At 44.5% G+C, this 26,918-nt stretch overlaps 1 protein-coding gene and 1 long non-coding RNA gene across 6 annotated transcripts in view; one reads left to right on the top strand and one right to left on the bottom strand.

The window, feature by feature from the left end:
- The window catches only part of CTPS2 (CTP synthase 2), a 165,363-nt gene that overhangs the window by 37,004 nt on the left and 101,441 nt on the right, over positions 1 to 26,918 (bottom strand). The window lies entirely within an intron of this gene.
- On the top strand, positions 1,384 to 9,424 carry LOC112545742 (uncharacterized). Its single transcript, XR_003089288.3, has 3 exons — positions 1,384 to 1,466; positions 6,207 to 6,441; positions 9,149 to 9,424. It is a non-coding gene; the product is annotated as an uncharacterized LOC112545742 (long non-coding RNA).

The following is a 26,918-nucleotide window of genomic DNA, read 5'->3' as shown; positions in this document are numbered from 1 at the left end:
AATAAAACTATCAAAAAAAGCAGAAAAAAATCACTAGTAGAAATGAGATTAGGCACTTGAAAGCCCAAATGTTTCCTAAAACTACAGTTAACAAACTCCTATCAACAACATGTAGCATGAATTGGCAGCCATTTGCAATTTGTAATAAAAACTGGATACAGTTTCCATGTGGAGTTACACAAAGGGTCTTAATCAAAACTCTGCATCTTAATACCCCTGGACTTCAGAGGGGTTCAAAAACCCTTCTCTGATGAGTTCTGACCAGTCCCTCCCAACTTGGATTCAGCGAAAGAAGTGGAGGTCTAGAAGCCAGGACACGCTGAGTTACCTCACGCTACGTCTACACAGTGGAGATATTTCAGGATACCAAGGTAGCTACCCCATGTCTTAGAAATGTGCCTGCACGAGGGTTAAGGGATGGCTCAAAATAGCACATTATTTCAAAATTAGCTATGCAATTTGAATAATGCAAATTGAATGTCTTATTTCACGTTTAAGGTGCTGTGTAGATGAACCCTCACTGTCCTTAACAACACTTTCTACTCACAGAGCTTTGAAAACTGAATGTATTGTCCCCATCTTATTGGTGGGGAAACTTAGTGTATAAGAAGTTAAGTGATTTGGCTGCCTAGAAGTCAGGAAGCCTTTCTAATCTTGGTTCAGACAATAACTTGCTGAGACCTTGGGAAAGTCACTGAACCTCATAGCACTTCCATTTGTCGGAAGTATACTTATAGGAATTTTTTTAGTTTATGAAATAAAATGCAATAGATTGTCAAGACCAGTGATCAGAGATAAACTCAATCCCTTCAGGTTCCAAATCTTGTCTTTAATCCAGTTGACCCTAATGACTGCTAGGGAAAACTGCTGCCATACATTTTTGCATGGTGCCTTTGCAAAATGTCAAGTAAAAAAAGCTATGTGGGTTTTCACCTGCCTCGCTGCAGATCTTCTTGTCTCCTGAAAACACAACATTTTTTGGAGTCCAAAATTCCAAGTAAATATACTAATGAAAAATTGAAGACATGTTTTCATGATAAACTGCTTCCATCAATTTTGCTCTGTAAGGGTATTACTGCTTTATGAATAAAATCATTTGTAACTGTATCTGTATGCACAATCTCTACTAATGCCAGCTATATATTTTTTCCAAATACACAATTATGGCACATAAAATGAAATCCATAAATAAATATTTTAAAACAGAATGTGTCAAACTGATTACTTTAATTTTTTTCCAATATATATCATAAGAACATTTCCCTTCAGGCTTTACTGGAATCACAGAAATATTTCAAGCAAATTCCAAACAGAACTTTAAAAAATTCTAAATCTTTATGATGCAAAAATGAGCAATCCTGGCCAGCTGTTCCAAAGTGAACTGAAACACCAGACTTATTGAAGCAAAATGCAAGTGTAAGCTGGGTCAAGATAAGCTCTACCCTGACATCTGGTGGTGAATTGTGGTGAGTGGTGCAAAAAGACTTCAGGGGCTGATCTCATGTGCATAGGCACACCTACCCCGCCTAGACAAGGGGTATGGGTTCCAAACCCAGTCAAGTTGAGAGAGGCTGGGGACAGGTCTTTGTACCTGGTGGTGGGGCCCTGCCTGAGGGCCTAAACGACACCGATTGCACCCCCTCCTCTCTCCACTGTGGAATATCAGAGCTAATTTGGATTCCATTAGGAGTCTAGTTGCGAGCTGCTGAGCTGACTTCACTGTGGGCCGATGGAGTACTAGCACTGAGGCTCCTCTGTTACGAGTTGAACTTGCTGAAGAGCTGAAATTACTGTGTGCTGAGGGGAGTCTGGTGCTATACTGTGGAAGAGCTGAAATCACTGTTGGGCTACGTCTACATTGGCATGATCTTGCGCAAATACTCTTTAACGCAAGAGATCTTGCGTTAAAGTATTTGTGCAAGGGAGCGTCTACACTGGCATGTGCCTTAGCGCAAGAGATGTGTTTTTGAGCAAGAGCATCTGTGCCAGTGTAGACACTCTCTTGCACAAGAAAGCTCCGATGGCCATTTTAACCATCGGGCTTTCTTGCGCAAGAAATTCACATTGCCTGTTTACACTGGCCTCTTCCGCAAGAACAGTTGCGCAAGAGGGCTTATTCCTGAGTAGGAGCATCATAGTTCTTGCGCAAGAAGCACTGATTAGAACGCCAGTGTAGACAGGTCGCATGTTTTTGCGCAAAAGCGGCTTCTTTTGTGCAAAACCATGCCAATGTAGACACAGCCTTGCTGTGGGGAGCCTGACGCTATACTGCTGATCTAACAGCAGAGCAGTTTGTGGGGATGACCGGCGGGTGCAGGTGGCCAGCAGAGCAGCTGGCGAGGATGACCTGTGGGCAGCCGGTAGTAGCAGCAGCAGGCAGCCAGTGGAGCAGCTGCAGGAGCAACCAGCTGGTGGCCAGGGGCGTGGACCAGGACAGCTGGAGGAGCAGAGCAGTTCGTGGGACGGCTGAGGCGGCTCATGGGACAGCAGGTGGAGTGTGGCTGAGTGACTCGCGTTGACAGCAGCCACAGAACCCTACGGAGAGGCGGAGCCATTGGCGGACCACGTAAGGTGTATCAACCTCCACCCTCCTCCAAGTTGGGATGGTAAAACCCTGCCAGGTGAACTTTTGAACCCTGAGGCAGTACTGACCTGGGGGAGACACTTTTGTGGTGTCGGACTTTGGGACTTTGGGTGATTTTTGGGTTGCTGGACTCAAGAGACTCTTGGGGTGTTGGACTTTTGGGTACTTTGGGTGATTCGCGGCTGGGGGTGGGTCTTTGCTCATGTGTGGTCTATGAATCCGAGTTGTGGTGTTTTCCCAGTTTAATGCTGAGGTCAGTTACCTCATGTTATTAAAGATTTGCTGCTATACCAAGGCTCTGTGCTCGCGAGAGGGGAAGAATTGCCTCTTTGAGGCTCCCAGGGGTATATGTAAGATTTCCCAGATCACTGGGTGGGGGCTCGAGCCAGTGTTGTATTACCTTGTTGGGAGGAGACCCTTAGATACTGAACTCGGCCCTTGCTGCTATTAACTCGGCCTGGCAGAAGTGTTACACAAGCAAGGGAGCTGAATACAGTCAGTACTGTGCATGGAATGCATACGGATAAGTATAGTTAAACTGGGATGTGGCGTTGATGTGGTAATATTTGCTAAGCGCTTAAATTTAACTAGAAGTGAATGGAACAAGCTTCCAGCATTTTGGGCCTGATCCAGTTCCCATTACACTCAGTAACACAGTATTGAACTATTCCTGACTTACAAGAATCCAGCCATCATCATTTCACATCCATCACTCACACCACATCTATTCATTCTCTTAACCTCGTCATGGTCCCCTGGGAGACTTCTCCAACTCAGGCTGTTAGGGTGTTTCTCGCTTTTATATCTTTGTTAGGATAAACTTCTGCTCCTTCTGAAGTGACTTAAATGCAGCTAAATTATATCAGGATTGGGAGGCTAATCCGGGGATCAAAAAGAAAAAGGATGTCATAGGACTAGCTAAACTTGTGGAGGATAAATGTGATTATGTAGCTCCCCTGACCAAAACTCTCACCAGTGGGGAGCTTTCTATAGGTTGGAGTTCTCTAAGAAGATTCTACAGAATCCTCCTCCATCTGTGCTGCTGCAGTCTCAGGAATGCACCATAACTCTTGCCACTATCTGACATTTAACTGCACATTTTAAAGGGGGAAAGGATTTGACCTTCAAACCCTTGGGTGCTCCTGTCTCCAACCTCATCTCTGTTTATTCTTTTTTCAGTATTTCATTATTTCTTTTCCCAAACTCTAGAATAAAGATGGGGGAAATCTTTATAAAGATCTGTGAGGTATACATTTTGCAAAATAGATAAGAAGGGTATTCATTTTACATGCAATTATACCTTAACTTACTTAATGGAAAAATCAATGGAAATTTTTATCTTGGACAGTCCACCAGATACTTTCTTAATAACATGTCAGGTCATATGCTGATTTAGCCTCATGGAAGAAAAACACAAATTTGTCTTTGTACTACCCCAAAAATCCCAGTAAATCTTTTTTTATTTTTAATTTAATCAGTGCTTTACATATTTCATGATATTTTTATCATTTGCCATGTTTATAAAACAGGTACCTGGCTTGCCACTGAAACAGATGAATCCAAATCAGGACAGCAAATATAATAAACATATTTGTCACGTGAAATCAACAGAAGAAAAGTGTTGGTTTGAGTGCTCTGAACCAACTAGTTGCATAATCCTAATCTGGATCACACTCCTGGATTGAAGATTTAGCAATTTAGGCAAACTGCATCTACAGGGCCTGTTCCAGAACTCACAGGAGTAAATGGAATCCCTCCAATAACTTCAACAGGCTCCTAGTTGAGAAAAGTTAGCCATTCCCAGAGTAAATTGACAAAAACTGATACACAAACAATGTTAGTAGCAGGACTACTTCATAGTAACAGCAGGTTGGAAACTAGATATATCATTGGCAGTCCTCTTACCAGGGGAAATTAATTATAAAAATTAATATTACACATTTTAAACTTTTTGTTTATTAATCCCCACAGGATTTATCTATTATATATTTTGAAGAATTTGTTTGTTTGTGGATTTGTTTGTGCAAAATAAAGTCATACTTCAGGATTACCTACAGATACCACATTTTGCATAAACAATCCTGCCACTTAAATTAGCTGAATGCACAACTTTATATACTGGAGTATGCTGGGTGAAAGATTTAAAAAATTATTTTTGTTTTTCATCAGAAAAAAGTCATGACTATTATGGTTAGAGTTCATAAAAAATTTGTGCTAACAAAATTAAAATCAAGTCACCTATTCAACTTTCATTTTAGTGCAAAGAAAATTTTTACTGTTACAAACCACAAAATAATTCAAATTAGTTACAGAAAAAGTAATGGAAGCTTTACAAATTCCTGATTCAAATGTATTACGTATGGTAATTATTCAATAAAATGAATAAAGTTTGAAGTTGAAATCCTACAAATTTTAAACTGTTCTTTTATTTGCCTTTTGCAAGCACTTTAATAAAAAATTCTATTACATATATTTCATTTCTTGAACTTCCCTATGTGTCATCTATGCAAAATGACTTTGCCCAGTCAATGATGGGCCTCGCTTGCTAGTCTATCATATTTAAAGAGATAGATAAAAGTAGTAATGGAGAAGTCAGTTCGGAGGAATCTGCTATGTTAAACAAGCTGAAAGGGTCTGGCCCAGGCCTTGGCAAAATACGGCCCGTGGGCTTGATCCAGCCCACCAAACCACCAGATCTGGCCCACAGAGGCAGTGGGGAGCTGCAGGCAGGCTTCCCTGCATGCCACTCAGAAACGTGGCTCCGTGCCCTGTTTCTGTTTCAAAACTAATTCCAGAGGGGAGGGAGAAAAGCTTCGGGAGCTGTCTTCCACCCCCCAGCACAATCCTATTGGCCGGTTTCTGGCCAGAAACTGGCCAATGGGAGCTGCCTGTTTGAATAACAGTCAGCCAAGAAGAACCATGCCTCCTCCCCTCAGCTCAGTTATTCACACAAGCACATGGCCAGGTTGGCAGGCTGGCTGGCTGGGAAAGGTTTTAAGCTCTACAAACTTTTAGCCCTGCAGGCAGGCAGGCTGGTTTGGCTGCTGGCTGGTAACTCTCCTGGCCAGAGCCTGCCTCTGGCATCCCAGTCCCTCCCTTTCCCAACCCTCTGTCCCCCACTCAACATACCCAAACCCTCTGCCCCTATCTTACACCCATCCCGCCTCCCAGATCTGGCATCCCGAACTCCTGCCCCAGATCACAATCCCCTCCTGCCTTAGGTCACATCTTGAACCCATACACTCCAGTCCCCTGCCCTCGGTCACAACCGCCTGCTTTACCCTCCCAGACTCCATTCTCCCTCCTGCACCCCAATCCCTTACCCTAAGCTCCTTTCTGCACCCAATCTCCATCCCAGACCTGCATCTCCTCCATTAATATCATGGATATAAATTATATCCACTTTACAAAATCTTAGTGCCCCTCATTAGAAATTATTGCTCACCCCTGGTCTCGCCAGTAAAATATTCCACAATATTCTGTCAGTGATTCAGGGTCAAAGAATGCATTTTAACTTATTGTAACAAAGACTGTTCAGCTGAGATGGGTAGATTTATCAATTTGAAGGTGAATTTTCTGATTATTGGTATACTGTATGTTATTGCTTCTATTTTATACCCAGCTAACTTGAGATTTCAAACTGAAGAGAAAATCTATCACTTTACTGGGTAAGATGATCCCATGACTTACAATTTGGAGCAAATAAACCAACAAAGATGGAAGAAGACATTCTATTGCACAAGCTGAGCCAAGTGTCCAGGAAACTTTCTTTGGTGCACATCCTCATTATCAACCTACCCACTCTCCTAACAAGGCCAGTCTCAGTGACCTGCACAAGATGCACAAGTTTACAAAGGGTAAGCAATGTGTGGCAGTGCATAAAAATAACCCCTCTTATTAGCTTGTGGTGACTTTTCTCACAATAATAACTTTAGAAACTTATTTTTGAGGCAGTTCATGTTGTTTCCTTTCTTGTAGTTGTGAAGACCCTAGACCTTCAGATATGCCCACAAGTACTTGAGTTAAGAGACTATCTTCATTAGCTAGATGCTTTGGTAGAATCTTAATCTGTTATGCACTTCAGCCATTATAGCAGACAAAAAAGCCATTATACTACATACAAAACAAACTCAGTTGTCACTGTGAGTCAGCATACTATGAGATATGTGGCACACATATTCTGAAGATGGGATGGAAAAGGAAAAGCAGGTAAACATAACACAAAGTAATGCAAAGACACTTCAAAATGAACACATAAGTTAAAATTGTGATGTAATTTGTGTTGAGCTGACACTTTAAGGCAGGCGTGGGGAACCTAACACCTGGAGGCTGAATGTAGCCCCCAGCTTGCCTGGATCTGCCCCTTTTCCCCCTGCCCTGCATTGTGGAGCCCGTGGGGCTGGAACACACAAAATCTACTAGGCTGGGTCCCCCTAGCACCTTGCATGTTGAAGGTGGGGCGTGTCTTTTTCCTTCTGTCGGGGCCCACATCAGTGAGGATTGTTTTTGTTTTGTTTCTCAGTTGTGTGCCGCCCCCAATTGATTTTTCTGTGGGTCAGTGGCCCCCAACTCAAAAAAGGTTCCCCACCCCTGCGTTAAGGCTATGTATTATCATATCTCACAAAAACCTCAGAGGCTCAGAATACGGAGGATCACACAGGTCATTGTAAAGATAAACAGCAAACTCAGTCCTGTTGCCCTACCATGCTACACCCAATCCTATATGTTTCACAAGCTGTTCAGCTGTGAGTCCACGCTGTCAGAACTACAGAGTAAACAAGTCAAACTACCTGTAATAGTTAGAATGCTGACCAATGTAAACTATTCTAATGAATGACCCTACTTCCCACCCATTCTTCTTTAATATTTAATACTTGCTGTTAAAATACAGCACAGTCTGACTTTCAAAAAATAGACTCACAGACTTTCACGTCAAAAGGGACCATCGTGATTATCTAGTCTGGGTGTGGGGGACCTAGGGCCTGTGGGCCGGATCCAGCCTGCTGCTTCATTTCATCTGGTCTGTGGCCAGTCTTCATGCCATGGGCCAGAAGTCCCAAGCTAACCCTGTGGACCTAAGGTGCTATCAGGGAAGCTCCATGCACTGCCCCCACCCTCAGTGGCTGAGAACTGTAGCCAATGGGAACTGCAAGGGTCTATGCCTACAGATGTAGTCAATACACACCATGCAGAGCTGCCTGGCCCCGCCGCCTAAGGACCCGACATGCCAGTTGCTTCAGGGAGCTGCACGGGGCCAGAGCAGGCAGGGAGCTTGCCTTGGCCCTGTTGCATCACTGCAAGGCAAATCCCACCATTCCCTGTGCTCCAAACCCTCTCCTGCATTCTAACCCCCTGCCCTAGCTCAGAACAATTTCCACACCCTAACTCCCTTAGAGACCCGACACCCACACCCGATCTCCTTTGCAGAGCCTATACCCTTGAACCTCCTCCAGCACTCGAATTCCCTGCCCCAGCCCTGAGCTCCTGCCCACACCCTGAACCCTTTGTTTCTGACCCAACCCCAGAGCCATGGGGAAGCCCTGAGCTTCCATGTCCCCCATGGGGTTGTGTGTGGCCAGCAACTGATTTTTTTGGTGTGTCAATGGCTCCAATAGAAAAAAAGTTTTCCCACCCTGATCTATTGTGACCTCCTGCACATTTCTTGCCACAGAACCTCACTCATCCATTCCTGGATAACCCAAAGTCTCAGCAAAGCTCAGATAATTTTCATCCCTAGTCACCATGCATCACATTCCTTCATTTGGTTAGTTTTTTGACTCCCAAAAGACCACTGGAATGTTTTCGGAGGACAAAGGGACCACCTCATTGACTTCTTAAAGTGCTTTTTAAATATCCATGATCAGGTATTTTTAGGGTATTGCTTTGTTATTGTATTTGTTTTCTTCCTTTCCTCCCTCCTCCCTATTTTGGTATAGTCTGGTTTAGTTTCTTGCCTATTACATACCTCTACCTCCATTTGCCAGTACAGGTTGTATCTCCCTAAACCAGGACTCTCTGGTCTGGCAACATCCATGGTCCAGCAGGAAGGCCAGCGGCTGGGAGCCCTGCTGAGGGGGGAGCCTGGCAGAGCTGGCAGAAGCCCAGCAGTGGAGCAAGGGCCGAGACCATGGCAGCCCAGCAGGGGGACCGGAGCCGCGGCAGCCCAGCAGCCAGACAAGCTGGGGCCAGTGGCAGTGACCGGCAGGGGCTAGAAGCAGAGCTGGCAACAGGCTGGGGGGCTGGTAGCAAAGGACCTCCCTGATCCAACAAATTAATTCATTTGGGACTGGTCAGGTCCCAAGGGTACTGGATCAGGGAGGACCAATCTGTACCTCACCCTTCAATTAAAAGTACACAAAACTGAACTAAAACTGTACAATTGCAACTTACCAGTTCCACCACAGGATGGCAATATTACTTAGCAAATTAGCCGCAGAAACAGATCTAACAAGGATTCCCTTAAGAATCCCCATCAGGGTCGGTTGCAAAGAATTATAAGAATCTACACATAATCTGTTTGTAGTATAGTCACAAGAGCCTGTAGTTACTATTACTCTCTTTCAGGGACAGTCTCCAGCTCAAGAAGAGATACACAAGTTGCTGAAAGCGTCTCGCCTGAAATAGTATGTTTGCCAAGAAGGCTAATGGTATATTGAGCTGCATTATTAGGAGCATTGCCATCAGATTGAAGGAAGTAATTATTTCTCTCTATTCGGCACTGGTAAGGCCACATCTGGGGTGCTGTCCCCTCCCCGCCTCCCCCCTCCCACACACACACTACAGAAAGGATGTGGACAAATTGGTGAGTCCAGCAAAGGAAAAAAACAAACATTATTAGGGGGTTGGAGCACATGACTTATGAGCAGAAGCTGAGGGAACTGGGCTTATTTAGTCTGCAGAACAGGGGCTTTTGGTATCCTAGGCAGGGGGAGGCATTGCCTTTCCAGACCACCAGCCTGGCCCTGCCTACACTCCTCCCCCCTTGCTACCCCCGAGCACCTGCCCTACCCTGGTGCTCCTGGCCAGGGAGGCTGGAGCCACATGCCCTCTACTTTCCCAGTGCCCCAGAGCCAGGGAAACTAAGGCATGCGCTCACCCTCCTCCTCTCCCCATGGTGAGGGGTGGGACCTCAGCAGAAGGGGCGGGGCTGGGAGTGGGATGGAGGCTTGCCTCCCCCAGCCCTATCTTCACCAACCACCCATGCTGCAGAAGAGAAGAGTGAGGCGTGAGATTTGATAGCAGCCTTCAACTAACTGAAGGAGGGTCCCAAAGAGGATGGAGTCAAGCTGTTCTCAATGGTGGCAGATGACAGAACATGGCTCAATGGTCTCAAGTTGCAGTGGGAAGGTCTGGATTGGGTATTAGGAAAAAACATTTCACTAGGAGAGTGGTGATGCACTGGAATGGGTTACCTAGGGAGGTGATGGAAACTCCATCCTTAGGGGCTTTTAAGTCCTGGCTTGACAAAGCCCTGGCTGGGTTGAATTATTTGGGATTGGTCCTGCTTTGGGCAGGGGGCTGGACTTGATGACTCCTGAGGTCTCTTCCAGCCCTAGGATTCTATGAAACATGGGTAAGCCCAATCCAGGGGAAGGCACCTCAGGTAAGTGCATTTTCCCTCACAGTGTTTAGAAACAAATATGGCACTTAGCCCATCCCAAGTTACCCAAGACACAAGTATCAACTTTTAACTGTCTTTCTCTTACAGGAAGAGGAAGCAGTACAAACCCAGAGGTAGAATTGTTCTCTGCTTTTCATTCCCCTGCAGGATTAGGTGGGGGACAGAGGGCATGTGGCAAACCATGTTGATTTATATTAGGACGTCCCTTGTACGCTCCTGAAAGATCTTGACGAACCTTTCATGGAGTATTCTGCAGTCCTTTTTCTAAGGGTTCTAGGAAGGGCTGCCTTATTTCTTTTGCTGTGGCAGGGCATTTTCCCACAACGCTCAGCAATGAGGTCTGCTGATTCCACTGCAGTGAACAGGCTAGCAACATATAGGCCCAGCAGCAATGGCACAGTGCAGGCAGCAGCTGTGTCTCTGTGGTGACTCCCAGGTGTGAGATATCAACTAGAATCACTGCTGCCTATGGAAAATAATGCCACTGCTTAGTGCCATTACCTGACATGCATTCTCCCCCCCCTCCAAAATAGAGACCAAATTGTTTCATGCAACCAGAAGTGTTAATGTCCCCCCCTTCGCTATCAGCCCTCGCTCCCTTCCCTCCCGGCCTCTCATGGATGATATTCTCCATGGCGGGAGCAGGAGAGTAGTGCTAGGCCAGGCATGTCCAAAGTCCGGCCCGCGGGCCAATTGCGGCCCGTGTTCCGGTTTAATACGGCCCCACAGGTAATTTGGCAATATCTATCTTTTATGGCCCCCAACGAATCCATATGTATTGAGATGAATACATTGTAAAATCTCAGTTAATGTCAGTTGGTCTAAATCAGTTATAAATATATTTGGACACAACATGTATACTTGGTGTTATGTTCCTGTTCATATTTTTTGAACTTAAAAGTTGACAGACAACCTTTATTACCAATAATATGTAATGTACTTTACAATGTTCCTGACGTATATTTCAGCTTCCTGGATTTTTTTTTCATCTGGCCTTCAGATATGAAAGGCAGAGTGATTTAACACCTTTTTAGATTTGTCATCCATGTGATGAAATGAAAAGTGTGCCGTTTGCAATAAACTTTGCATAAAATAGTTAATTTGCATTTAATTTTAATGGTTCAAAGAATGTCAGGCAAAATGGTCGGCCCTCACGCATGTTCACTTCATCAAATCTGGCCCTCTTTGAAAAAAGTTTGGGCACCCCTGTGCTAGGCAGAGACACTCCACAGCTGAAGTGTCAGTAAACACCTTACTACAAATAATGATGGAACTGAGGAAAGGGAGTTTAAAAGAGAGAAGGCAGATGAAGTAATATTTTTTATTGGACCAATTTCTGCTGGCAAGACAAACTGTCAAGTGGCACTGAGCACAAAACAGAAAGGGAGTTTTGAAACTTATCTTTCACTTTTTGTTGTGACTGTAAATGCAATGATACAGCTGTCTTTTTTATCTATGTGTGCTGCTATTGTGGCCTGTAGGGGTGGCTCCTCCACACACACAGCATGCCTGACACTGATGCCCAGTGAGTTCCTGCAAGCCAGGGCTGCATCAGACTGCAAGCAAAGGGCCTGGCTAGCCAACATGACATGTCAATAAGAGGCACAGAGAGGATAGGAGAAAATGGAGAATGACCTGAGAATTGCACCAGAAAAGGAGAGGGAGAGTGCAGTTCCCCAGGCTATAATGGGAATCTTCAGGCAGCAATCATAAATGCTGCATCCTCTAGTTCAGTGTTTCTCAATCTTTTTTTATAAAGTACCCCTTTTTCAAAAAAAAAAATATAAGTACCCCCAGTACCTATAGTTTTCAGACACACAACATTTTTTTCTACCATTGCAACACATTTGTTTAAATAACTTAATCGTAGCAGGGCGGGTGATGAAATTTTTGGGTGTAAAAAGTACAAAAATAATAAAGCGCTATAAAACTTAAAACAAAAATTCAGTTTTCTCCAAATTTCAGTTGTGTTGACGTACCCCCAGACTTCTCTCAAGTACGCCTAAGGATACTTGTACCACTGGTTGATAAACACTGCTCTAGTTGACTGAAAGGCCTAACAATCACAGACTCACCGCTCTTAGCAATTTCTGGAGAACTCCACGGTGGCAGCACCTTACACCCTGCAACAGTCTACTTAACACCACAGGTCAAATCCCTATTACTCCACAGAGACAGTTTCACATACACTGACCTAGGAGAGGCAGAGCTGGTGTCAGGGTAGCCAAAATGGACTGCATTTCTGCATTGAATGGACCAATCTGTGTGCTACCATTCTAGATAATTCATGTTTGAAGTTTGTATTGTACTATCCTTTTTTCATTTGCACATTTTTCCCCTGCTACTTTTGTCAGACAATACAATTCCATTTTTTGAAAATAAATTCATCTTTATTTGTTCTCCAACCACAGAGCAGAATGCATGGTAGGACTCAAAGCAGCCTGCACTTGTAAGTGTACAGAGCTGCAGAATTTGTATGTTCAAGACCACAACAACTCGTATCAGTATAGGTATAGCAAGCAGTGCATATGTCATAGTTTCAGTGAAAAACCATGTAAATTATAACTGCACAGGATAACATGGTAATTCATAGCTTCATTATAAGATATGTTATATGTATACATATTCATCAAACATGGCACAATTTCTAACAACCTGAAAAATTACATGTCCAAGGCACAGACAGCTGCTCCACTCTGACGGCAGCTTTCCCTCCCTTGTCTCTCATATATTATGTAGGACACAACATTTGACTACACTTATTGGGAATTTTTTCTCACTGGAATCCAAACTAGCAAGTAAACACTATCAGTGTCCTATCAAATCTACCAAAAGCACATTCAACTGTCCTTCTGCACCTGCTGAGCTAGAAGGTGAATCTTTCTGTAGTGCTGTCAAAGTGCCCAGTGGATAGTTTCAAAAGCCAGAGAAGCAAAGGATAAGCTGTGTTCCCCAGGATCATAATTAGCATTTCATCACCACCAGCAGTAATCCACTAGTTGGGAAAGAATGCCCCTGCCTGCAGCTTTATGAACATTCCTGTGTTTTTAAATAAGCAAGTGTTATGCATCTTCCCTGACCAGCCACACTGGAAGGTAGAGCGTCCCTGGTGATCCGCCAAGGATTGCATAACCATAGAAAAATCAGCCCTTTCTGTTGCTGTACTATGTAGCAAGGTGGGCTGGTGCCAAAATAGGGATATATACACAGTCTATTGCCCCACCATAGTTTGGAAACAACACTGCAAATCCATCCCCTATGTCCTACACATTTCTGAGAGTCACAGTCCTGTGTAGTAGGAGATGATTAATGGCCCTATACTCTTATATGACAATGGTCTCCTCTGTGGATTTTCCAAATCCAAAATGATTTCCTTCCGACAGATAGCAATGCGGCATTGCAAGTTTTCACAGTGCAGTCTCCACTCATTTCTCCACGCATTTCTCTCAGTGCATCTCTCATTCTAATGTCAATATGCTGGAGGGTTAGGACAAGCTTGGCATACACATTCAAGAATATGACCTTTCCCATCTAAAAGTTCTATAGTCCTTGCTTGACTTCCCCAACCTGCATTATGATAAGTTCAATCAGTGCTTGTTTCTCAGGGCCAGAAGTGGCACTCCAATATTCAAAGGTGCTCCAGGAACAAAGGCACCATTTTGGGAGAGTGGGGGGAGGGGCAGCAGCCGCATGTACCAAGACGCAGCTTGCTTTTCTTCCTGTTCCCCTGACTATCAGGGAGCAAGTGGAAAGTATTGGATTCTGAAAATTACTCCTTTGCCCCCTCCCGTCACCAGCCAGGAGTGAGAGACATGCAGTGAATGCAAGTGTTTTCCCCGTGCTCCCTGATACTCTGAGGAACAGGAACAAAAGCAAGCCACATCCTGGAGAGCATGGCTGCTGCCTCCACTGCTCTCCCAAAATGGCACCCTTCTCCATGAATGCCAGCAACCGGGAACTGTTTTTCATTATGTCTCTAAGCAATCTGTGGTTCTGATCATATCTGAAAAATATGCAACCTATATTTGTAACATCCATGACAAGTGTACAGAGCTGTGCTGAATCTATGCTTCTTGTTTGGAGGGTAGACACCAAACAATGCTACATGGGTTTCTGGGACCTTGAAGAAAGATGCAAAAATTATGGAATAAGGATGGCATTCTGGAATGGAGAAAATTGTGCACTGGGAACTTGATGCCTAGCTGCCAGAGTGTCCCACATCACCAGGAGTTTGTTGTCTTCCCACCCTCCTGCCCCCAGACCTCCCCAGCTACCAGGGGCCTGTTCTCTCCCCACAGAACCCCACAAGGCATTAAGGACCTTCTTCTCCCCCTCCTTGGTGCAGTGACCAAGAGCTGGGAGTGGGGAAAGGGTTTGGAGCAGGGGGGCTACTTACTGGTGTACTGCCAAGCAAGATGGCAGAACCCCAGCTCTGCTAGCCACTCCATTTGTAGTACAGCTGCCCCCAGTAGACACAGCAGGGTAGCTCTCGCCTTTTCCCATGGCTTCTCGTTGTTCTGGCACAACCAAACCCTGACCTTGCTTTAAATTAGGGTAAGAGGAAGCTGTGTAGCAAATTTGGTGGCCCTACCTCTTACCGTTTAGGAGGAGTTTTTGAACAAATGGACTCGCAGACAGACAGACTCTAAAATATATACAGATGATACACTCTTTAGTTATATCCAGAAGTGACTGTGAAATATTTGGTATATATAACTTATCATTATCAGCTTCAGAGGGGTAGCCAAGTTAGTTTGTAACTAAAAAACTATGAAGAGTCTTGCAGCACCTTAAAGACTAACAAAACATGTAGATGGTATCCTGAGCTTCATCTGAAGAAGTGGCTTGTGCCCATGAAAGCTTATGACGCCATCTACATGTTTTGTTAGTCTCTAAGGTGCTGCAGGACTATTGGTTGTTTTTTATCTTTATCGGGTATTCTTAAAACTTAAATGCCCACCTGATGAGGTGAAGAAACAGACTGACAGAGCCAGAAGAGGACCCAGGAATCTGCTTCTTCAAGACAGGCCCAACAAGGAAAATAACAGAACACTACTAGTCACCACCTACAGCCCCCAACTTGCAGCACCTTAAAGACTAACAAAACATGTAGATGGTATCATGAGCCTCCAGTGCATCATTCACAATCTACAACCTATCCTGGAAAATGATCCCTCACTCTCACAGGCCTTGGGAGACAGGCCAATCTTCGCCTACGGACAACCCCACAATCTGAAGCTAATTCTTTCCAGCAGCCACACGTCACACCTCAGACACACTCATCCAAGAGCCTACCCTTGTAATAAACTTCATTGCCAACTCTGTCCACATATCTATACAAGCAACACAATCATACAACCTAACCATATAAGCCACAACATCAGAGGCTCATACAACTGCACATCCACTCATGTGATATATACCATCAAGTGCCAGCAATGCCCCTTTGCCATGTATATTGGCCAAACTGGACAGTCTTTACAACGAAGGATAAAATGGACACAAGTCAGATATCAGAAATAACAACATACATAAATCTTAGAGGAACATTTTAAGTTGCCTGGGCACTCATTATTGGATTTAAAAGCAGCCATTCTACAAAGAAGTGTCACCAGCCAATTACAGAGAGAGAATGTGGAATTGACATACATTTGCAAATTTGACACTGTTTTCCTGTGCTTGAACAAGCCATTAACTGGATATCACATTATAAAGCCAGCCTTCCCTGCATTTAATACCTCTTTTACATAAAAAGATAATGGAACGCTTCCAGCCCACTCAGTTAGCCTCATTAGCACTGGTCCTACAATTGACAGGTATTCCCCGCCCCCTACTCTTCTGTTGTAAATTCTGGGTTTTTATTATTTCCACTCCAGCTCATCTGATGAAGTGGGTTTTGCCCACGAAAGCTCATGATACTATTAAGACATATTTGGTAGTTTCTAAGGTGCCAAAGGAGTACTCATAGTTTGTAAAACTACAGACTAACATGGCTACCCCTCTGAGACTTTATAACTTAGCCAGTGTCACACAGAAACTTGGTGACAAAGGTGGAATAGAATCCCAAATCTCCAGAAAGGCATTCATCTGGTCTAACCATTAGGCCATCCTGTCTTATCTATCTCTTCCTGCAGTCCTCTGCTTCATTCACCTTCCAGCTTCCTACATATAATAGCATCCTTCATTACACAATCCTTCTTTATCCCCGGATCAGATCCATCCAGTGCACTGAATGAGCCAGATGTCCTATATTAAAAGTAATATTGGCTCATGGAATTAAAAGCTGTATTATAAATAATGCATATACACAAGAGGAATTAATTAAAGACAACATTCTATTCTGGAATTTCCTAAATTAACAGTGTTTGATTTTGATCTTTTTTAAACAGTTAACTTTATATTTCCTAATTTTTTATGGTTCAGTTTTACTGATGAGAACAACCTTACCTAACGTTTATCAAAGTTTTTTGTTTAATACTTTCCTTAGTTTTATAATGTGTGTTACTTAAATAATAAAGCATTTGCAGATCTGTTCAAGATGTTAAGTTTTCACAGCACAAGAGGAAAACAACAGATACAGTACATCTCACTTCAACATCTATACAACTAAAAAAAACCATGAGATGCTTGTGTCTCTATGTTCTTGCTTTCTGGGAAAGGCAAATATTCAAAAAGCTAAAGCTCTCCCCATCTGCAAACAGTATCTAAACAATATTAATGAATATAATATAAAATATATCATGTCCTATCATGTATATAATATCCTATTTGGAAAAATATATTTCCAAGTTGCAGAGAAGAAAGAGTACGTGTGAGCATGCATGGGCAATGTTGACCAACAGGCTAGAGCAGAAAAGAAAATATCTTCATATTGTATCTCACTTATCATTAAACTGGAGGAATCCACAAGAAATGGGGGAGGGGGAATCTATCACCCCCCCATATTCCTTCAAAGCTATAAAAGTTTCAGAATCAAACCACCTGTCAATCACCTGACAAATACTAATTAATTAGTGATACTCACCTCAAATGCACACACCAAGCATAATCTACACTCTCTCTGTGAAACGTGGGTAATTAGATGCAGAAGATAAGCTAAGTGGATAGGGTGATGATGCACTCATCAGTATATGAAGAAGTGAATGCTAGGCAACCAACAACAAAGACAGACAATTTTCACAATACAAATAAACACTGGTTAAGTGTCAGCATTTAACAATGCCATCAATACCCGGTAACCAAGACAACAGTTGGTTCTTCCCTTGAGTTCAGCAAAGCAGAGATTTTATGGGTTGGCAAAGGCAAAATATCCTAATCTTATTGTTTCCATAAAAAATCCCTTTTGGCTATTGCTTGTCTCTTTAATTCTCTCCTGAAGTAGGCCCTCAGCACCATAGTGTGAACCTGGATATTAAATTGCCATAAGAACTGAAAACACAGTTAACATTTAGCTTGTGATAGCCTGGCCTGCCTAAGCCACCCCAATGAAAGGATAGAGAATTGGTGGTAAGCTATGGGGAAAGGGTAGAGAACACAAGGAGGAGAGACATGCAGGGAAAGCCCCAGGACCGATAGTGTTGATCATCTGACCTGAGCTTTTTTTGATACTGACATTTGTGGGAAATGCTTGGGGATTCTGTTGCATACAGAATAAATTATGTGTCCTACATATAATTTGGTAATGGCAAATATGACTGTTCTAATGTAATCAATTTAGTCATATTAACAGCTTAAGATTTCACATTCAGGGACTGTTTACCTCATTGGCAAAACTCACATTACTTTAACGGGAACCTGACTGCATGCTAAACATTATTTAATTATTCTATTGTAATGTGGCTACAAGAAGTTATACTATTCTGTATATATACACATTACACTGGATGTGTTGAAATATACATTGACTTATCAATGGCTCACACAGTGACTATATCTGTGGTAAGTATCACAAACCTGAGAAGATTGGGAATGATGCAGTAAGTCATATTTCTATCAACATCAACAGAACAAGCTCAAGTTGCTTTAGGTGACATGAAGACAAAAGTGTGACAAGGTTGAAACCATGTTTTCCAAGTTTAAATCCTTTATAAAAGTATGCACTTATCAGGACTACCATATTGCTGTACATCACACACACACAGAGAAAGCCATGCACATGTTGTCATATGTGCAAAGGTGCTTGCATCATGGAAAAGTGTACAGTTCATCATGTAAAGTGGAGCTACGATGATTTAACATAACCAGCAGATTAGCATGCTTTGTAGAAAAATGCAGTCTATATAAAATACATGCTGTGAGTATATCCATGTCACAATAACTGAGCCACCACTAGTAGAGGGGCTGACAGTGGTAACAGGGCATAAGTGAGGAAAGTGAAACATCTGAGTCAGTTTCTGCAATCAACATCAATTTCTCAACATATACAACTGGATATATCATTCATGGCATGTAAACCTAATGTTCCTACTCTGTTATATACTATTTGACAGTCTCCAGCGGAGAGCAGGTCAAAAATATGCATCATTAGTGTTCTTTCTACCACAGTGACAGATATTAAAACACTAGATTAAGAACTGTTGCTGCTGGCCAAATGTAAGAAAAAGTCATAAATAACACTGGTCTACAATTTTTTAGAAGTTGTCTGCTTCAGAGATAAAATGTGCTATTTATGTATTTTGATGTGCTGAATTCAAATATGTCAATTAAAACAACTGATTGGCTATTGTTTCCAAGATATTTAAGTTTTTACATTTTACGTCTATGTATATTGTGTAGATAGTAGAGTTTTAATCATAAATTGTAAACCTAGGTCTTTTCATGTGTTTATGGTTGCTTTACATGATAATATTTCACCTGTCCAGTTTATGTAACACTTTAAAAATCAGCAAAAGGGTTATATAAATAAAATTTATTATGAAACAAAAGGCAAAAAACTATTATGTACATAGTTTAGTCCTATTCAGTGTCTACTCGGCGCTTCTTGGCTTGTCTCTTGTATTCATTAAATGGAGCATCTCTTGTCACTGTCCAGCAATAGTTTGCAAGCATTGATGGGATCCATTTGCCCTGATAGCGTTTCTCCATTGTTGCAATGTCCTGGTGAAATCGCTCGCCGTGCTCGTCGCTCACTGCTCCGCAGTTCGGTGGAAAAAAATCTAGATGAGAGTGCAAAAAATATATCTTTAGTGACATGTTGCAACCAAGGGTTTTGTATGCCTTGAGGAGGTTTTCCACCAACAACCTGTAGTTCTCTGCCTTGTTGTTTCTGAGAAAATTTATTGCCACTAACTGGAATGCTTTCCATGCCGTCTTTTCCTTGCCACGTAGTGCATGGTCAAATGCATCATCTCAAAGAAGTTCACAAATCTGAGGACCAACAAAGATACCTCCCTTTATCTTAGCTTCACTTAACCTTGGAAATTTTCCACGGAGGTACTTGAAAGCTGCTTGTGTTTTGTCCATGGCCTTGACAAAGTTCTTCATCAGACCCAGCTTGATGTGTAAGGGTGGTAACAAAATCTTCCTTGATTCAACAAGTGGTGGATGCTGAACACTTTTCCTCCCAGGCTCCAATGACTGTCGGAGTGGCCAATCTATCTTGATGTAGAGGGAATCTCTTGCACGACTATCCCATTCGCAGAGAAAACAGCAGTACTTTGTATATCCAGGCTGCAGACCAAGCAAGAGAGCAACAACCTTCAAATCGCCACAAAGCTGCCACTGATGTTGGTCATAGTTTATGCACCTCAAAAGTTGTTTCATGTTGTCATAGGTTTCCTTCATATGGACTGCATGACCCACTGGAATTGATGGCAAAACATTGCCATTATGCAGCAAAACAGCTTTAAGAGTCGTCTTCGATGAATCAATGAACAGTCTCCACTCATCTGGATCGTGAATGATGTTGAGGGCTGCCATCACACCATCGATGTTGTTGCAGGCTACAAGATCACCTTCCATGAAGAAGAATGGGATAAGATCCTTGTGATGGTCACAGAACATGGAAACCCTAACATCACCTGCCAGGAGATTCCACTGCTATAGTCTGGAGCCCAACAGCTCTGCCTTACTCTTGGGAAGTTCCAAATCCCTGACAAGGTCATTCAGTTCACCTTGTGTTATGAGGTGTGGTTCAGAGGAGGAAGATGGGAGAAAATGTGGGTCCTGTGACATTGATGGTTCAGGACCAGAAGTTTCATCCTCTTCCTCTTCCTCGTCTGACTCAAGTGAGAATGATTCTGGTGCATCAGGAACCGGCAGTCCTTCTCCGTGGGATACTGGGCCTATAGCTGATGGAATGTTTGGATAATGCACAGTCCGCTTTTTCTTCTTTCACACGCCTTTCCCAACTGGAGGCACCATGCAGAAGTAACAATTGCTGGTATGATCTGTTGGCTCTCTCCACATCATTGGCACTGCAAAAGGCATAGATTTCCTTTTCCTGTTCAACCACTGGCGAAGATTTGTTGCACAAGTGTTGCAGCATATGTGTGGGGCCCACCTCTTGTCCTGATCTCCAATTTTGCAGCCAAAATAAAGGTGATAGGCTTTCTTAACCATAGTGGTTATACTGCATGTGACGGACTGGGCTGTGTCTGGGCACAGCTGAGGGTGTCCGCTCAGGGCAAATTGCTCAAATCCAGGGCTCCTTACAGCCCCCAGACTAGACCTCTCCAAATTGGCCACAAACCAGTCTCACAGAGCGCTTCAGCTGCCTGCCTGAAGCCTCACGAGCAAAACCCCTCCAACACCCCAGCAATATCCATGCCCCAGATGGCCCCGGGCCTCATACACAGGTGGGGGGGTCCTAGCACCCAATCCCACCTACCCCGAACAAGTTCTGTCCGGTTCCAAGAAACCAGCCACAGATCCCTGGTCAATTTACCCTCTGGACCTTACCCACAAATCACGCTGGGCCAATCCTTTAGAATCTATATCTAAAGGTTTATTATTACAATAAAGAAAAGCATGAGAGAAAGGTTATTAAAGTACAGTACGTTACATGCACCGAATCTCCCAGTTCTCGATGCAGGCTCTAGCAGAGATGTTGCAGCTGCTGGTTTAAAAGTTCTTATTGCACATCCTAAGATCAGGATGGGTTCACAGGTCTTCCGGGCTCTTCGATCCCTGCAATGCTGCCTCTGGGATGAAGTGCTGAGCTGAGAACAAAATGGCATCGACCACATGGCCTCTTTATACCTCCTTCCTGGCCTCTTCTTGTATGCAGCAAGTCACCTGGTCAGAGGCCAATCTCTATGTTCCCTGCTGGCTGCTCTCAGGTGACAGCCCCCATTCTTTGGGTGTGTCCATAGCCCATTGAGAGCCATTGTTCCACAGGGCTTCGCTACTCAGCCTGTCCATAGCAATGCTTAACCACATTCAGAGAAATATTCAGCTTCCACACAGATTACAGATTCCTATCTACACACATAGACATTATATACTCACATAAATAGCGTACATAAGATCAACAAACAATAAGCTCCCATTCAATACCCCACATGGCTCCCTTTTATGCCAATTTCTGGGGCCAACACCCCCACCTAGGGGTGCAGCAGCGATCTGGCTGCTTCCCTCCAATTCGGTAATGTGACACTGCGCTTTTGTGATGCAAAAGTCACTTCACCACAAACATAGCAGAAGTTATCTGCACTGTTCACACAAGTACGAGGCATCTCTGCTCACTTTGGCTAAACAGAAATGTGTCCCTTTTCAAAATCAAACACTGACAAATAAGAGAGCACGACACTGTATGATTTCTGGAGCTGATATAGGGCAATTTGTTCAGCAGAGTGATGTAAGCTTCGTTATGACTGCATCATCCATGACTTCTAGGAATAACACGATGCAATTCATATCATGTATGACGCAATACCAGCTTCAGATTGCATCATTCACTGTTTTGCCTAAAAAGCAAATACTGTCCAAACCCAGTCATAGATTTATTCATAGATCCAATCAAAGATGTATTTTAGTCATTTCTGGTTTAAATTGAGATCCCTTCCCTTTATAACTCACTTATCCTCCGCCATTCGCAAGTCAAGGGTCGTATATACTGACCCAATAGCATATCTTGAAAACTAGAGCCAATCAACAATTTTAAGCATCATTTTCGTTCTCAATGACCCAGAATTAGTTTGACTACATTTATTTCAGAAGCATTTTGGCTATAGAGCAGTGTACTAGTTCATGTAACAATCATAGGCCCAGGAATTCACTGTCAGGTTGGTTGTAGATGCAAATCCATGGGCAGGTACATTCCTGGACAGCGTGGGATACGCTATGACACACATCTCTTGGAAGGGAAACAGAGAAACAGACAATAATAATCACTTATACCTCCATGAAATTTTGTATATGAGGCTCTTTAAGTACTTTACAAAGGTCATGACTAACAGATAACTAAGACTATAATGTATTGTGAAGTACAGGGGAACCATAGGGAAGTAAAATACTTGTAACATAAAGAAAAACTTATGAAAAATAGCATTATAGATAAATGCTTATTGGTTGTCATTTAAAACTCCATTGTATAAAGGGGGACATATCTCAAATCACTTAGCTCACACTAAATTATCCCCCCGGTGGAATTACAAAGATGATCTGGACTTCCTACTGCTCATCCTTTCTCTCTTTTATGCCAGTAGGAACTGCCCACAATTCTTATTCTCTTTTACTTGAAGCTTACAAGGCTGTTATAATAAAATGATGATCAGACTCAATGAACAGACAGAGCCTCTCCTCTGCAGACATCAAAGCCTTTGGAAGATAACCATTTGTTGTAATTATTTCCTATCTAGAGCTGAGAAAATTAAGTCCCAAACAGGGTAAGTAATTTGCCAAGGTTTTATGAGAGTCAGTGACACAGTTGGGAATAGAAGCCAGGATGCTTCCATTACATATCCTCAATTAGGGTAGGTCTAGACTGCAACATTCTTGAAGAAAAAGCTATGCAAAATGGGCTCCGCATTTTGTGTAGCTTTTTCCACTTTTTTTTCGGAAGAGGCTTTTCCACCATTTGGCCTCATCTAGATAAGGCCAAATGGCGGAAAAGCCTCCTCTTTCAGAGGAGCCCTTATTCCTCGTGAAATGAGGAATACAGGGCTCCCCGAAAGAGCACATTGCTCTTCCGCAAAAAAAGTGGAAGAGCAAACGTGTTCCCTGGACACGGCGGGGGTTTTCCGGAATACCTGCGGTGTGAAGACATAGCTTTAGCTGCCTTGAATACATGCCCCTGAGTTAGATCACCTATGACTGATGTCAAACTTCCAATTGTAGGGAAAACATGGAACTGAAATTCCTCATTTCCAATGTGAATTTATGAGGTTTTCCCCATACATTACTCAGCACACAGCTAAAACTCCAACTTCTATCACTCCTCCCTACTTGTTTTTAGCATTGTTTTCTATTTCATAGGGCACAACCATAACGTTATGCCAAATGCCTATTTCTTTTGTATCATTCATTTTTCTATTTGGAAATATGGCTGCTGTGTCCAGCTATGACCCACCATCGACATTTTGCATTGTCTCTGTGCAACCAGGTAGGGAACAATGGTCAGTTAACATTCTAAAGTCTCAACCATATTGGCATGACTAGAAGCCACAGCACTTAGTTTATCTTTTGAGGAAATAACTTCCTGTTTTATATTTTGTCACTGAAGTTCTTCCCCCTGTCATACACCTGTCTAAATGCCTGCTCTAACCTACAATTCAGTGCCTTATGCCCCACACACTTTTGAGTGGAGTTTTTTGTACGAATACTGATAACCTGCAGGGCTTTTTCTTACAAGTTTTAAAAGCAGTCCTCTCCCAACCCCCTTTGTCTCTCCACATCAGCTTCACAAGATGAGTGAGGTAAGATCTCTCATTTGCAGAGAGAGACTAGTTCTGGAATTTACGCAGAGCTCTTCTTCAGGTCTGGCCTTGTCAGTCTGTCATAATTTCCTCTTAGTTCAGGCAGGCAGAGTTGTAACTGTTTATGTCAACACATACAGTCTCCAAGAAAGCCCTTTCTAATGGGTGTGTACCAATCTCAGAGCATCCACTTTGGCTAGCTTCAGTTTAAATTTGGCCCCACCCTACCTTGTGTATTAAATTCAATACCCAGGCCATGATAAGTGTGACTATGTTCTGCTCTAGCAAACAGGTCCGCTTGCAAATGCCTTACAAGAGACTCAACTGCACCAATGCTTTGTCAGCACTATATTTAGCCCCCCTTTGGAAAGCAAGTGTGTTCTTCATACTCAAAAGAAACACCAGCAATTTAGCTGCCAAATACACCTACCAGAACTTATTTATTAGGTCAATAATTAACAGCCCCACTTGTTCAGTAAACTGTCACAAGCACTGAATATGAGTCAACTGCCACTATTCAGTTTACAACTATCTACACACATTGTGTGGTCGTAATTTAGAAATTTACCCTACCAGCAAGGATCAATGGCTGGCTGAAGGTTTAAAGTGCAGTTCTACTCTTTGAAGTGACACTGTAACATGTTCCAGAGTTACACCATGCTATAGTAAGTGTACTCCGTTTACTAGAAACTGTTTTTTAAACTACCAATCCTGAAAGCTCATCGTGTGCTCAGAGACAAGCTGGGTTCTTTTTTTCTAACTCAACATCGCTGTGACGGGGAAGCCGATCCCCGCACTCAACCCGGCGGGCTGGCGGGTGTCGGCGGGTGTGACGGGGAAGCCGATCCCCGCAGGCAGTCCGGCCGGCGGGCAGGCGCCGGCAGGGAGGAAGGGCCGGAAACGGCCAGAATGAGCGCCCAGGGGGCCGCGGGGGAGAGCCGGGTCTCGACCATACCTGGCCGCCCTCCTGGGGCCGCTCAGAGCGAGGGCGCCACGGGCACCGCGGACAGCCCCGCGCCAACCGCCTGTGCAGCCATAGATGGCCGGGAGGCAAGGCGGGCGGGCACTACGACTCAGCAGGCAGGCTCGGACGGAAGGGGCGGAGGAGGGCGGGACGCCGCCCAGGACGCCCAAAAGGGCAAGCGCGGGAGCCAGGGAGGGGGGAGAGAGCGGGGACTGCCTGTGCTCTCGAACCCCACAGGCGGCGGCGAGACGCTTGGAGGAGGGACGGCTTGGCAGCCTCCAGCCTCCCAAAGCGAAACCGCGGCCAGCAGCGGACAGAGCAGAAGCAACTGACGGAGCCGTGCGGCAACCGGCGCCCGACCCGGACGAGCCCGAAGCAGGTTGCAGCGGAGCCCGGAAGCCCCAGGAGAGGCCGGCGGAGCGACCGGCGAGCGGAGGAAGGCTAGCGTGAGCCGTGAACGGATAGTGAGGGACTGAGCAAGTGGGGGCGCAGGAGGACGGGGCGGTCCCCTCCCCTGCTACACTCGCCCATAATAAATGTTCTACCATCTAAATTAAATCTTGAGTGATACCTGTGAAACCTACTCCAGGGACTTCAATGGCTTTGCAAGATGTAGCTGATTAGAACTTCTACTATATAGAGACTCTGTCTGTTTGTTTTTCTGCTTGTTCAGTAACTCCTCCTGAACAGTAAGAGCGAGGATCACCAAATTTTCTTCTTATCATGACTTAAACTAACACAAGGGTTTGGTTGTGCCAGAAAAGTGGGATGTGCCTGGGGAAGGAACATCAGCTGAGTGACCTTAGTTACCTGACACAGACAGGATGGAGGTGGTGGGTGGCGAGGGGCTGGGGCATGCTCCTCAGTCGGCCTTCCCAGCCTGGGGATCGCGCTGCAGTCCATGCATGTGGATGCCCGTACAGTGCCAGTCTGGGCCACACAGCCCCAGGAGGCTGCACCAGAGCACCCCTGGGCTCAAACGGTCTGGGGAGGCTGGCCACACTTCTGACACCTGTGTGGCACACCTTCTCACCACAAGCCACAACAAGGAGGAGGATGGGGACATGGCCGCACACACACACATTCTCTCTCTCTCTCTCTCTCTCTCTTTCTCTCAGGAGTGCCGCACACGGCACACAGGCATGCCTGCACGCTCGAGGCAGCACCCGCTCCTTGGGACAGTGCTGCCAGGAGCAGGAGCATCTGCTGCTCACACACACACTTCCCTCCCCACACCCTGACCTCATCTCCTCCAGTGGCCAGGGACACAAGTCCTCTTCCCTGCGGACACCACCACTGCCAGACCCGGTGTATACATGGCACCGAGGCAAGCCCAGCTGGCTCGAGGCCCCCGTTCTGCCCATAGGATCCCAGTGTAGCCAGCAACTTCCCATGCCTGCTTGTCCCTGGGACGTGGGGATGGGGAGGCTCTCCACCCACGGGTACATCTGGGCCTCTGTAGAAAAAGGCCCACTGTCCAGACCACAGATCACCTTGCTCCCAGTACATCACCTTCAGCTGACCCAAGAACGGTCAGTCCCGGCCCACAGATGAGAGCAAGGCTTCAGGTACAGTGTCTCCAGGGATGAATGACCATCTTTTCTCCTTAGCCAGACCAGCTGCAAGAGGGGGGACAGGCAACGCCACCTGGGGCAGCCGCCCAACACCAAGGGACTTGCAGGCACCAGGAACTGCAGGAGGAACTGCTGCGGAAGCACATCTCTGTGCTCCTGGCCCTGCATGAGCTGCTGGAGCAGAGGCTCCGGGAGGACATGCAATTGCAGAAAGAGACCTTGAGGGAGTTGCTGCAGCAGGGCTGCACCATGTGCGCAGCTGCCCAGTCTCTCCTCATGGGCACAGAGCCAGCTCCTGCTCCTGCCCCAGCCCCTACCC

Source organism: Pelodiscus sinensis, chromosome 1 (assembly GCF_052426305.1).
Source record: "Pelodiscus sinensis isolate ZL-2025 chromosome 1, ASM5242630v1, whole genome shotgun sequence".
Lineage (NCBI taxonomy): Eukaryota > Metazoa > Chordata > Testudines > Trionychidae > Pelodiscus > Pelodiscus sinensis.
Note: the sequence above shows the minus strand (reverse complement) of the source record. Positions and strands in the feature narration are given on the sequence as shown.